The sequence below is a fragment of the Ascaphus truei genome, chromosome 1 (genome assembly GCF_040206685.1).
Source record: "Ascaphus truei isolate aAscTru1 chromosome 1, aAscTru1.hap1, whole genome shotgun sequence".
Classification (NCBI taxonomy): domain Eukaryota; kingdom Metazoa; phylum Chordata; class Amphibia; order Anura; family Ascaphidae; genus Ascaphus; species Ascaphus truei.
Genome location: NC_134483.1, coordinates 461,923,501 through 461,938,735, shown reverse-complemented (window position 1 = coordinate 461,938,735; position 15,235 = coordinate 461,923,501). Strand labels below are relative to the sequence as shown.

Here is a 15,235-nt window from a genome sequence, read left to right as displayed (position 1 = left end):
GTCATGCCATTCAGCTTATGCAACGCACTGTCCATATTTCAAAATTTCCTCAATGAGATTTTCCGGTATCTACTTGACCAATTTCTCGTGGTATATCTGATAATATCCTTATGTTTTCCAGTTCTGTGTCCAAATATTGGGCATAGGTTAGACAGGTTCTCCAAAGACTTTGGACATTCTGCCCGATCTGTCCCGAGTTTTGCTGCAGTTCGAGTTTTCCAGGTTGCATGCACTTTTTGCTCAGTTCGGCAATTCTGTTTACTGGCAGCCTGCTATATAAGGCTGCAGTTCCTAGTGTGAGTCACCAAGCAAGGTTCTAAGTTTTGCAGCTCCTGTTGGTCTTCACTGTCACACCTTTCCCTTTTGCTGTTTGGATTCCCTTGTTGCTGACCCCGGACCGTGACCTCAACGTCACTGCTTTCTGCCTTTCCTGACCTTTTGCCTGTCTCCTGGACTCTGCACTACTGCCACCAGCCATGACCTCTGCCTGCTTACTGACTACGGATACTCTAAGTGGACTATGTCCCTGGGCTCTGGTTGGTAATTCTGCATCCCTACAGTACTTCAGCCCTGCGGCTCTGCTTCCTGATTCGAGACAAGTACCATCACAGTAATATCCTATGTGTCAATATACTTTGCAACTAAAGATGCACACAACTGTCGCAAATATGATTGCAAAATATTTCAAATTTTTTTTTTTTTACAATTTTGGTAAATATTCTGCCAAACCACACAGGGCAAAAATAACCCACAAAATTAGTCTTGGAAATTGTAGGAAATTACTAAATTGAGAAATTCAACCTATTTGCAAATTTAACTTGGATTATTTGCATATTTAAACAAGCTTTTTCCCCCAGGTATCTCAAGTCTGTTATCAGGTATCTCTCCATGTGTTGCATAGATGAGTATTTTGGGGTTATATACCGTAAATCAGTGTGCAAACCTCAAACGGTAACCCAATATATTTGAATTAACAAGAATACAGCAATGTATAAGTAATTTAAAGTTTCAAAAAGTCAGGGTATTGTCAGCAGCTTTAAGGTGCAGGTGTATAACTTTTCTTGGTGAAACAGCTAGTATGTAGAGCAAAAGATAAAGACTTGAAACTGTGTATGGACGGAATGAGCCCGATAGCTCTATATGAACAATGGGCAGTTATATATGTTGAAGAGGAAAATATTTAATTACCTCTAACACCCCGCTCAAATTTGAAGTTCTTCTTCAATCTATCCGTGGTCACAGTGCTGCGTTAGACTACAGTATTGAGCTGCTCGCAATGATGTGCCATATTCAAACAACTAGCACTCGTCCCATGTGTACCGTCCTGCACTGCTGCTGCGAGTCCATCCAATCAAAAAGCAGAACATAGAGAAGCTGCTGAGGATTGGCTGACAGTCAAACCCATAATGAAAGCACTTAACAACTCACCGGGAATTAGCAAAAACAATTTTTTTTATAAAACTACATGATTAAAAACAAGGACATACTGGAGACAAAACAGGGGAAATTCTCCTCCCACACGTTTCACACTTACAGCACTTTCTAAGGAGTATGCCTGGGCAGATAAACAGGTAGGTTATAAAGCCCCTCCTTCTAACAAACACATCTGACAACAATTAGAAGAAAATTATCAGATGATGGCATGCGCAAATCATACCATAATAATATCTGCTACCTCTGTAGGTCTAAAGTATTTACATATTGTTTTCCCTTTTATCACCCAGCTGCCTTGTCAAACAGACATTGGGGTATAAGGTTAAGATAAATTACAAGGAAATAGTTTCCAGATGGGCAATGCTGTCCATTACAGCAGTAATCCCAAAGCAAATCTATATGATAGTTTTCAATATCAACATGTAAAATCCAGCTACAGCCTGAGAAGGGCCCAATAAACAAGTCAACTACAAACCCAGATGCTGCTGGTGTTTAAATATACATTTTAGCATGTACCATCTGTAGTCAACTGCAGCCAAATATACCTTATGAATGGTCAATGGCATTTGTTTCGGTGTCTAGTCATCCTGAATTGCATGCCAAATCAGTGAACAACATTCACTTTTCCAACATTGAGGCAATGCCAGGATGAAATGAATTAATTCCACTTGCCAACTTTTTATTGCAGCATTATTGCTAATTAGTAAAAAAAAGTAATAATGTAAGAGTAGAAAAATACAGCTTATTGATATAGCCTTACTTACTGGATAAACATTCAGATATAAAGTTTTGCATAGAAAAAAAGTGAAGCAGGGAAAACTAATTCTGATATACAGGTATATGTACAGTACATATATAAAACAAGAAGTTCAGAGCATTCACATATGCAAAAAAAGGTCAAATCACTCATCTTATCTTAGCAGTCAGGGTGCTAGCAGTGCAGCCAGGATCACCACCCAGCAGCAAAAATAGATAGAACAAACATCTAGCGAATACACAGCACTCACTGGTTAGTATCAATAGTAAAAAAAGTTTAATTTATATCACAAGCATCAGGGGTACATATAAAACATGATGGAGCGACGTTTCGGATCTTCCAGTCCTATATCAAGCTTAATAAAGGACCGGAAGATCCGAAACGTCGCTCCGTCCTGTCTTGTATGTACCCCTGATGCTTGTGATACAAACTACACATTTTTACTATTGATACTAACCAGTGAGTGCTGCGGAACGTTGTGTGGCACAATAAATCTTTCTTATTCAGAAATCCGTGGAGCGCTGGATCCCTTCTTTTCCTCAGTGTACTTTGGAATTTATGGCAGGTACTTCCTTGAACCAGCAGCACCGGTAAATTGTATGCATTTTTTTTTTGTGGAGTGCAGCCTTAACCCCTCTTACAGTGTGATTATTTCCTGTCTCTTGGGCTGGCACCCTTTAAAATCCTTTTGGATTGACTTAAGATATTTTACAGATTCATTTCTCTGTATCATTACTGCTATTTATATTGGAGACGTTGAATTTATCCCAGTGTATTCCAGTTTTCCATAGTGTTAGGCTGGTTCAAGTGTAAGGCTTAACTTTATGGAAGGGCTGGCCAATCTATCTCTTGGACTTACTAATAAAGCTGAGATCAAAACTTTTTACTGAGGAGGAGATAAGCAATATTTTGTTTAAGACTACTCCGGAGGAGGCGTTTGATCCAGATAGACCAGCCAATTGCATCCAAGATTTAGAAAGACTGAAAAAGAAAGAAATTGAATTTTTCTCACATGGAGACACTTTAAGTGAATACTACAAACCAAGACTTATTCCCAGAGGGTTTCGGATCCGAAACCGTCCAACCATTGGCATAGATAATCAAACATTTTGTGAGAACTGGTGCAAGATATTGAATAGAGCATCCGTGGACTTGATGGTATTAGTTATAGAAGAGGCAGGAAAACAAGTATCCAATACTAGACATGAGATTCTTAAATTAGAGGTTACAATAGAGCACACACATCAAAGTGATGTAACCCTCAAATTATTAGATGACCTTAAAACTAAACTTAAGAAATTCAAGGATGATTTAGTCCACTTTAAAAAGCAGAAGTTTAAAAAAGTAGTAGGAGACTACAAAGAAAATAGTGTATACATATGGACTAAACAAGATAAACGCACCAGATTCACAAATAAAGGAAAGGCCAAAAAGATTCAAAAAAGAGGAGAAGATTTTTCCAGTGACCAAGAGGCCAGTTCATCTGCTGATGAAATAAGGGGACAGACACCAGGACCCTCCACCTCGTCATCTTTTTTAGGAGGAGGAAGAGGGACGGGAACAAAGGCAAAAGAAAAAAGACAAGGAGGGGGAAACATAAACCCGCAGACACCACCCATTTTGAGACCCCGGCAATAAGTACAGTAGAGTGCATAGCCTTGTTATTAATCTCTCTGATAACTCACTGTCCGATATAGAACTAGAAGTTCTATCGAGAGGGCCCTCATTTGTACCCACCACTACAGCAAACAGATTTGACTTATAGGTGGAACTCTTTAAAATGGAAAGAAAACTAAATTTAAGAACTCAGCAGTACAAGCCTATATGAATTTGGTAAAATATGATGTAAATGCATATTTTAAGAAAAAGCACTATACACATTACAACCTTAGTATTAGTCAAAAAAAAGTGTTTAAAACAACTGGCTGATAATCCAAAAACTATTTTAAAGAAAGCAGACAAGGGAGGGGCACTAGTTCTACAAAACTACACACAATATAGGACAGAAGCCAATAGACAACTAGCAGATACTAACTGCTACACTAAATTAACACATGACCCAACAATCTCATATCAAGAGGAAATAAAACAAATTTTACAACTGGGTCTAGGTAACACATGGCTTACTGAAAAAGAGATTGAATTTTTAACAATGGAACACCCACGCCGTCCAGTGTTATATCTCTTACCAAAGATACACAAGAGTCTCCCAGGTAGACCGATAATATCGGCTACAAATTCAATAAATCAACCATTGTCGATGTTCGTAGACACATTTCTACAGCCAACAGTAGTAAAGGGAAGATCTTATATCAGAGACACATTTGATTTTCTGAATAAAATAAAAACTATAGAGTTCAATGATAGAGACATAATTTTGGTGACCATGGATGTCACGAGTCTCTATACCATCATCACTCACACAGAAGGCTTAAATGTGGTCAGAGAAAAATTAGAAACATATCACAAAGAAGGTCCACCAACTGATTATATCATGCTCCTGCTACATTTTATTTTACATAAGAACTATTTTAAATTTGAGACAAATTTCTACTTGCAAACAACAGGAACCACCATGGGTAGCAATGTAGCACCGTCATATGCGAATTTATATATGACAAACTTTGAGGAACAATAAATCTATAACACACAATTTTTCAATAAGATGCTCTTCTATTGTCGCTACATAGACGACCTCTTCTTTATCTGGGATGGAACTGAGAATGAGCTTATTGAGTTTTTTACATACTTAGAAGAGCTGCCAACGCCTGTTAAGTTTACTAAAAATTGGAGTAAATCAGAGATAGCTTACTATCTGAATCAGAGATAGCTTACTAGGTGTTTTGGTCACATACAAAGAACACGAACTGCATACAGATCTATTCAAAAAACCTACGGATAGAAATTCCACACTACATGGGTCTAGTTTTTACCCAGACCCATTGAAAAGAATGTTACCTTATTCACAAAAAATAAGGGCGGGAAAAATAGTTGACAGACCCTCAAATTTGGTCAGAACCTTGGACGAGATAAAAACAAGGTTTATTGAAAGAGGACATAAGGCATCAGTAGTGGAAAAATCGTTAGAAAAAGAACCACTAGAGAATATAAGATCAACAGAAAAAGAAGAAGAAAAAATGACCTTTGTCAGCAAATATACAACCGCAAGTAGATTTGTAAAACAAACAATACAAAAACACTGGAAAATCTTGCAAGCAGATCTGATATTGGGTCAAATATGTAAAGAAACACCTAGATTTGCCTACCAGAGAGGTGAAAATATCAAGGATATTCTTATTAAAGCAGACCGACAAGAACATTATATAGGAACACATTTTCTTAGTGACCTTAAACCAGGCTGTTTTAAGTGTTTTAATTGTTCAGTATGCAATAGCCTAATGACAGGTGATTCATTTTGTCACCCAAGAAGTGGTGCAAAATTTAAAATTAAGAAACGGATCACCTGTACCACCACTCAAGTCATATACATTATCAAATGCCCCTGTGGACTTTTATATGTGGGTAAAACCAGTAGGAGTCTAAAAACAAGATTTATTGAACACAAAAGTAGAATCAACAATAAATCTGAAAATACTGTTTTTATTGATCATTGTGTAGAGTACAAACACCCAGTTTCTTCCCTGCGTTTAATGGGGATTGAACACATAAAAAGAAAGGCCACGGGCATTGATATAAATACATCTTTATTGCAGCGCGAATCATACTGGACATACACATTAGATACAGTATGTACAAAAGGGCTCAATGACTATATATCTTTTAACTGCTTTCTTAATAGGAGATCAAATGTTTCTTAGGTGGCATGGCTGCTGTTGTTGGAAAGCCTAAATGTGAGTAAGTTACAGAATAGATTGGCAGGCACTTCAAAAGTTTTTTATTAAATGTTGTTTTAAAACTTACATCTTTGTGGCACTTTTAAACACTATAAATTGCCACCCATGATCATATACAATGATTTTTTCCATAAAGAATAAGTACAGACATCTAACTGATACTCATGAAAAATGCTCATTATGCAGGTTTTATTATGGCAAGGATTGCAGCAACAGAACCAGGACGACAGATGTACTAAGCAGAATCTCTTAAAACCGCAGCGCAGTAAGAGGAAAGAAGTGAGAACATGAGGATGAAGAATCACTACCCACAGGATGAGGAAAAGAGGATAACCAATCAGAACTGAGGTGACTGACGTCAGACCTGCCCGACGGAGAGTGGGAGACGATGCAGGAATGCAAATCATGATGACGTCACCGGAATGCAAAGACCGGAAGAGGAAGGAAAAAACGGAAGTAGACATTTTTGAACTGTTGGAGCATTGTATGGACACAGAACTGATCAGGGGAGGCGAATTGGGGTCAGCTGGGGGTAATGTACACTTGTTTAATTCACCTGTTATTCACTTGTTATTCACCTGTATATGGGTAATGGTTAAGGATATATTACAAGAATGGAGACATCTTCTGGAAGGAACTAAGGAACCCATTCTGATCCTGACGGATCACAAAAATCTTTCTTACATTGAAGGTGCTCGTTGTCTTGGGCCTCGTCAAGCTCGTTGGGCGTTGTTCTTCTCAAGGTTTAACTTCGTCATCTCTTATATTCCGGGGACAAAGAATATCAAAGCTGATGCATTGTCCCATCAGTTCATCACTGAGGAGAGGTCACAGGACGTCCCGGAGAGTATTCCGCCCCCCCAATTGTTTATTTCTGCCGCCTCCTTTGACATAATGGATAAGATTTTGGAGTCTCAAGCACAGGTCCCCGAAGGTCTAAAGGTTCCCGATGGACGTCTTTACGCACCCCCACGTATTCATCTTAAAATTTTTGAATGGGGTCACTCTTCCAGATCTGCTGGCCATCCCGGCTTTAAGAAGACTACGGATCTGATTCGGCAAACTTTTTGGTGGCCTAATATGGTAAAGGACATTAGAGCTTTCACCTCCTCTTGCCTAGTCTGCGCCCAAAATAAATCTGTCCGTCAAAAGCCTTCTGGTCTTTTACAACCTCTTCCGGTCCCGGACCGTCCTTGGAGTCACATTGCTATGGACTTCATCGTGGATCTTCCCCCTTCTAATGGTATGACTACAATTCTAGTGGTTGTTGACAGATTCTCCAAGCAAGCTCATTTTGTTCCCCTCAAGGGCCTACCCAATTCTAGTACTTTGGCTGATATTTTTGTAAAAAAAAATTCCGTATTCATGGCGTTCCGTGGTCCATTGTCTCAGATCGTGGTACTCAATTTGTTTTAAAGTTCTGGCGTGCATATTCCCAGAGGCTGGGCATTACCCTTCTTTTTTCCTCAGGCTATTCCCCAAAACGAATGGGCAGACTGAACGCATGAACCATTACCTCGAACAGTATTTGCGTTGTTTTTCTTCCGATTCTCAGGATAATTGGGCTGAGTTACTTCCTTGGGCGGAATTTGCGATGAACTCTCTCAAGAATGAGTCCACTCAAGAATCACCGTTTTTTTGTAAACTATTTATTTCATCCTACCCGCTTACCCATGCATTCATCCAGGTTCGCAGTTCCTGCAGCAGATAATAGGGTAACCACCTTACAGGGGTCATGGAGTAGGATCCAAACAGCTTTACAGGAATCTGTCCTTAGACTGAAGAGACAAGCAGATAAGATCCGTCGGGAGGCTCACAAGTTCGTACCTGGAGAGGAGGTCTGGCTTTCTTCTAAAAACATTAAACTGAAGGCCAACCTCTAAACTGTCTCCCAGGTTTCTTGGCCCTTTCTCTATTCTAAGACAAGTTAATCCTGTGGCCTATCAGCTTCGATTGCATCCCTCCATGAAGATTTCACCTGTCTTCCACGTCTCACTGTTGAAACCATTCATCCAAGGCACACGATTTGCTCCTCCTTCTCTTCGGCCTCCTCCCGCCATTGTACCAGGACAACAGGAGATTATAATTCAGTCCATCATTGACTCTCGCATCTCCAGGGGCAAACTCCAGTTTTAGTTCCACTGGAAGGGATACGGACCTCAGGATCGTTCTTGGGTCTCGCATGCTGATCTTCACGCTCCAGCTCTACTCAAACGATTCCACCAAAAATTTCCCCTCAAACCGTGGATGGATCGTCCGGAGTCCGACCCTCGAGGGGTGGGTACTGACTCCCGTTAACAGCGCCTCCTTACCTCTTCTCCCCGCTGCCTCTGGTCCCCGGCGGTGTGCCTCGGCCCTCGGCATCTCCCCTGTGGCTGCTCCCGCACTTCTGGGTCGCGCGTGCCACCCTTACGGTGCGCGTGGACCCAGGCGTCCCTTTCCTGGTGCTGGGAACCTGACCCCGCCTCCTCCGGTGCGGTGCGCGCATCAACGCGTTTCCCTGCCCCTGCTCCACCAGGTCCGCCCCCCAGACTATTCTCCCCTATCGGGGCTTCCGTTGGGCCGCACCTCCGCTCCTCCCTTTCCTCTGATAGGTCCCAGCCCCCTATTTAGTCTCCCCTCGCCATTACCTCTTTGCTCTGCATAGCTTCTGTACCTTGGTGCTGTCTGCATCTGCCTGGCTCTCTTGTCTTTCAGTCCCTGTTCCTGTCCCTGGATTCTCTGCTGACCTCCCTGGATTTTGACCCTTGGCTTTGGACTTTTATTACGCTGCTCTCTGGAACCCTTTGGATTTGGCTTTGGATGCTCTACCTTGCAGTCTTCTACATCCTTTGGACATGGCTTACGGACCTCTACTACACTGCTCTCTACGCTCCACGACCCAGGCTTATGGACACTCTACCACGCTGCTCTCCCTACACCTTGACCATTGGCTTATGAACTTTACCCTTCTACGCTGGAGTTGGCAAGTACGGTACTCTTTCTATTTTTGTTCCCTGGACCAACTACACTACTTCCGCACTCCGGCCGTGCCCCCGTTTACTGTTAGGTGTGTGGTATTTCTCCTTTCCACCTCAGTCCCGGGGTCTCGTTTGGCTTGTGGGCAGGCCGAGCATTGCAGATATGAAACAAAGATTGATGTTCAGTGTACTATGAGATTTGTTATATACATAATTAAATGCTCAAGTGTCATGTACAGTATTATGTTGGCAAGACAGAATAACTTAAGGAGAGACTAGCACTACTCCACTCTAATATGCATACTGCAATATTCTGATGCCACATCACAACACACTGGTTACAAGATTTGAACCCCTGCCCCAAAGAGCTTACAATCTAAGAGGTATGATGGAAAATTTGCAGAGACATCAGGAGATGGAATAAGTGCTGTAGATAGCAGTGCTTGGTCACAATGGGTGGTAGGAATGACTATGGGTGTGGGACAATAGCCATGAGTGCAGGCTATTGGGATGCTTGATTTATGGGGCAAGTTTTAAGGTTGGTCAGGATTAAAACAGAAGATTAACGCCATTTGCATGGGAAGAGATGACAGTGAGACATGGGTTAGTGCTATTTGCATGGTGCTAGAATAATATATATATAACTCTTAGGGTAGAATAGCACCTAATGAAGTCTAAAATAGATTCCCACAATGGACAGCACAATAAGCCTCTCCCATAAAGTACACTGTGAAGAGCATAATAGTTTATAAAGCGTGGTCAACGTGAAACACATAGTGCATTTTTACCTGAGCATTGATCCAGTGTGATCCAATAGATATTTTTATGGGAGCCCCTCTTGATCTTTTTTTTTGCGCTACGGTAGTGCTCCACACCCCAGTCTCTCTTCTCCTTTGAAAAATATTTTAACCTGACAAGGACATTGTGAAGTTACTTACAAATAACTACAGTATGCCTCGAAAACATACCTCTGACTGCCGAAACAAGAAATCATAGGGTTAAGCCAGTCAGAGGTATCTGGGCAACAAGGGCTGAATTAAGGCAGCTGTCAGGTAGCTGTATAAGGAACCAGACCAGAGAAGGAAGTAAAGAGACTTTTACAAACCAGGAAGGAGGCTAGTTGGTCTGGGTCCCAAGACCTTCAGGAAGCAGGGTCTGCTGGAACCGTCTGGGACTGACACCCAGGTGCAGAATTGTAATGAGAGAAGACAAGCCTGTTGGACACAGCCCTGTCTACAACGAACCGGTGCTCCAAACCTGAAGAGGGATTGCATGGACTCTCTTGGGACAGTGTTCCCCAACCACAGTTAAGGCCTTTGTATTTTTATTCCAGACAGTTGGATATTATTTGGTTTTATCAAGAAGTAGGCTGGCTACCCAAGTGAAAATCTAGGGACCTGTTGTGTAGTTAGTCTTCCAAGGGAAGTGGGGTTTTATTTCATGTTTTTGTTTTCCTTAAAGGGACAGTGTGCCTATTATTTGTTTTGATTGTGGAAATAAACCACTAAGTTTAAAGCTTTACCCACTGTTTTGGACTCTTACTGACCCCACCATGAGGCCGTCCTGCCACAGACATCCAAGTCACACACATGTTCAATGGCTGCCACAGGATTTCAGGTGAGTGTGAGGCTCATGCAGTAAACATTCCAATCCAAGATCATTTAATTTTTTTCTGTTAATATAATATATGTTGTACTTTGCATTTGGAGGCTGTGTTTTTGTGTAAATATAGCTGATGTAGGTGTTTGATTTAAAAATGTAAAAAATAAGTTATAAAAACTCTTTATAGCTTTGCATGAAATTGCCCCACCAGCAGGAACTTCCATTAAACAGACTACTACAAAAAGTTAAATTTGACAGACATTCATGCTTATGCATTCTAATATTGTAGATGTTGCCTGAATGCTTTTCTTTAGGTTTCAAGACATGTTAATACCACTTTTATGACAGGAGTATGAAATAATTATACAAATCAATCCAATAACTGTCAGTATGTTCCTTCCTGTAGTTGCAGATTGTTTAAAGGTGAGCTTTGGGGAAAATGATCATTGGTTGCTTTGTGGCAAAATTAAAAATATATGTGATTCATATAAAAACTTATCAAAATATATCTGAACAGTACCTATAAAAAAAAAATAGCAAGGGCATTATAATTGTAGATGTCTTATCTAAGAATATATTTTAGAAAGGAAAACAAATGATTAAATATTTACATAATGCTGGGGAGCAAAGAAAAGGCTTAAATGGAAGGTGGTCTAACAAGGTAGGATTCTGGATGGATGTTCTCAGTGGAATAGCAACTTGGTAATTACCCAAACTGAATTGCAATGGTACCTATTTACTGTCTGAATTACAATGGTACCTATTTACTGTACAGTACTGTACTACGCTTTGAAGCTGTCTTTCTCCTGCTTTGGTTTATATATAACCATTTTGCTTCTAAGAGTAGTTTCTGTGTGGAGAAGCTAATTTAAATTTGACTATACATTTGTTAAAGCGTGATTTCTGTTAGAGACTTTCCTTGTACCAATAAAAACTCTATGTAATATTTGTAATAAGTACACTGATATTAAATATTGTACAGATGTAGTAGTCCTTATTGTTCATGCCGGCATTTTGCAGCGGGACTCACTAAATCTCTCCAAGATTAAGAAACAAGGTTTTGCTCCATGTAAGGGGTGTTCTGCATGTCAGTTTATGGAGGCTAGGACTGACTTTAAGGATTCCAGTAAAAGTCAAAAATATATCATAAGGAAATCTCTTAACTGCAAATCTAAGGCAGTAGTGTATTATCTTACCTGCCCCTACGACCAGATCTATATCGGGATGATAATGAGGGAACTGTGTTTCCATATACTAGAACATGTTAGGAATATTTGCAGTTCCTTCAGTGATCTGGCTACAGGTCGCAAATTAACATCAGTTGCTAGGCACTTTCACCAAAAACACAATTCAGATTCAACAATTTGAAGGCATTCACTATTGATCAGATATTTCTTGGGGTCAGAGGAGGGGACCTTGAGAATGCCTTACTCAAGTGCAAATGCCTGATGGATTATACAGTTTGGAAAACTCTTACCTCAGAGATAAAATGATTCTATGGGATACGCCATGTTTTTATAGCTAGCGCTCCCCTACAGTCTACCGATTTTTTTGTGCTGTTTTTTTATATATTTATTTTATTTGACTGCATTAACATTTAAATTGGTATTTATCTCGTTATTTGGATCCTCACTTTTGGAGTTAGAACTTAGTTTTATTTTGATAAAGTTACTATCACTTAAACTATAATGTAGATTCCATCCATTTAATTACTTCTCCTGGTGAGATATGTACGTGTTTTCACTTGTATGTATTGTGTATATTGTCTATCTAGTGTGTCTTTTTTAAGATACATTAGCTGCCCATCTAGTTTTAATAGTAGCAGTCAATGTGATACTTGATGTTACACTGTCATTGATATACAGATGCGTCGACGAGTATTCTAAAACTTGTCTTGGAAAATCTGGGGCTATCACCAACAAGACCCAGGTAGATGCAGGGTACAGGTGCGCCGACGAGAATTCTAAAACTTGCCTTGCAAAATCTGGGGCTATCACCAGGTACATGCTGCAAACATTTCAGTGACATTTCTACAGAGACTAATGGCCCATCAGATTAACACAGCAGGGGTCCCTGGCAGTCCCATTCAGTTTTAATGGGACTGCCAGGGACCCCCGTTGTGTTGTTCCGATGGGCCATTAGTCTGTCTGCAGAAATGTCACTGAAATGTTGCAGCATGTACCCAGCACGTACTTGGGTCTTGTTGGTGATAGCCCCAGATTTTCCAAGGCACGTTTTAGAATACTCGTCGGCGCATCTATATGGCATATCAAATAAATAGTTATACAGTAGGATAGTAAGCTATGCCTCACTGACTGAAGATACTGGTAAACTTTACTAATACATAGGAAGACTCATTTTATACTCTTATGTGTCTCATGTATGAATTCATGGTTAATGTTTGCCTTTTTCTCGTGATTAGATACCATTTGGAGACCTCAAATCAGCTGCTTTTCCCCTTTCCTATGTGCTTCTAATTGGTGCAATGTCATGCCAATCTGGCTTAAATACCCAACTGAACATATCCTGGTAGACCACTAAGAAAAAGCCACATACATGGTGAAACATATGACGGGGTAGTTTGTGTGTTTCCTGAGGTGCCCTTTGCTTGACTGACCTGCCTCTGTGCTCTCCGGAACTAGCGGGACTTATGTGTCTTCCATTGCTGCACCGCGCTTGGCTGACCAGCCTCCGTGCTCTTTGGGACTAGCGGGACTTATGCGTCTTTCATTGCTGCATACCGCGCTACAATTCAGTGACTTTCGGTATCCGTGAGTTCAGGAGAGGAGACTCTGCACTATTTTTTCAGCTTGATTTACAATTTTACAATATCATCTGTATGCTGCTGCGAAGTCACTTAAACTTACCTTGCGGGCTCACTATTGACTATTGGACTATAAACTATTGACTATTGACAGGATCTGGATAAGTATCTTCTAATATCGCATTATGCGTATACTATGGTAACAACTATGGACTGTCATTGAACTCATCATCTCCTATGTTATAGGTAGTGTCCCATGTGAGAGTGCAATACTGTATCATACACCTAATACACCCTTAACAATGGCTGCTGTCAACATTAAACTCATTCCCATTCTCTATGGTAATGACTCATAAAACTTCGGTCTCGGTTTAGGCCACCGCTAAGTGTCTGGAACAGTTGCATAAATTTGTATTCATGCAACCTTCTCTCTTTCGGTGTTCTAAGATTTCCTTTGAGTATGGCCACCTTCAGATCGTTCATCTTATTGCCAGAGTCAGAGAAATGTTTGCCGACAGGACTGTCTCTTGTTCCGCGTGTGATGCTGTGGAGATGCAGATTCATTCTCTTGTTTAGCCCCTGTCCCATCTCACCTACTGTATGTAGTGGCAGCCCCCTGGGCATTTCATGCACATGATGAGGTACACGACATTGCTGGAGGAAGAGGTGAACCTTCCTCTGATTTTGTACTCCAGATTCAAGTGTGGTATTTGTATTGTGCCCGCTGTTTTTGAGTAAACTCCTTGCCTGCTTTATTCAATGTAACATCGCCAGAAGAAGAGATCAGTGTATCTCGAAATCTCGCACAAATAAAAGCATTTCGTTAGCCACAGAACGGTATCGTCTATTCATTTTTGATTATTAAAGCTCAGCTAACATGGTACTGATACCTCTGCATATATATATATATATATATATATATATATATATATATATATATATATATATATATATATTTATATATATATATATGTAATATATATATATATATATATATATGTGTACATTTTGTTGTTTTCAATATATATATATTGAAAACACAAAATGTAAGCTTGCAACTAACTAGAAAAATTACACAGAATTGCTCAAATCAAAAGTAAATAAACTGATAAAGAATAACAGCCTAATGACGGTGCTAGGGACAAATATTAATGAATACCAATAGAGAAAGAGAAAAGGGGTCCCTATAAAAGCACTTGAGCAAGAATAGTATATAAATTGATGTATTCAAAAAACATGAATTACACAAAATTGAGATAAAACAGTTCCCAAGATACCCCTACAGCATAAGATCTGACCTAAACATGAAATAAGATTGCTGTAATATAGTGTGGTTTATGGAATACACATAAACCATATGAAGTGTGTTCAAAGCAAGAAAAGCAAATGTGTAACCTGCTATACAATGTTAAGACCGGCCGGTCAATAAGAGATTCTATGTAAGGTAGCTATGTACTGTGACCTGTATACTGCTAACAATAAAATAAACTCCTAATGCAGTACCACTCAATCAATCACAATGAGGCATAGCATATACTGGTAACCACCAGCAATAAACAAATGCAGAGTAATACTTGCAAATGACCACAATGTGTAAAGCATGTGGAATCCTCAAAAAGAGTCATTGAGTGGTATAAATTGCAGGGTAGGATGTCCAGCAGAGGTTAACAGTGAAGTATGGGGGGTACTTGGGGAGTGCAAACAAACACAACACCATTATTTTTGTTATATAAATCATGACACAGTGTAATATGTCATATGTTGTTGTTCATCTGAGGTTGTATTTACCTAATTTGTATTTACATAATTTTAAGACCTGCTAAGGAACAGATGATTGTTATTATGTCAAAGAGGGTGTACTTTC

The 15,235-nt window shown here is 40.0% G+C and overlaps 1 protein-coding gene across 2 annotated transcripts in view; it reads right to left on the bottom strand.

Annotated features, from left to right (window-relative positions):
- SGCZ (sarcoglycan zeta) overlaps nt 1-15,235 on the bottom strand; it is a 1,846,920-nt gene that overhangs the window by 400,944 nt on the left and 1,430,741 nt on the right. The gene's annotated exons all lie outside the window — the stretch shown is intronic.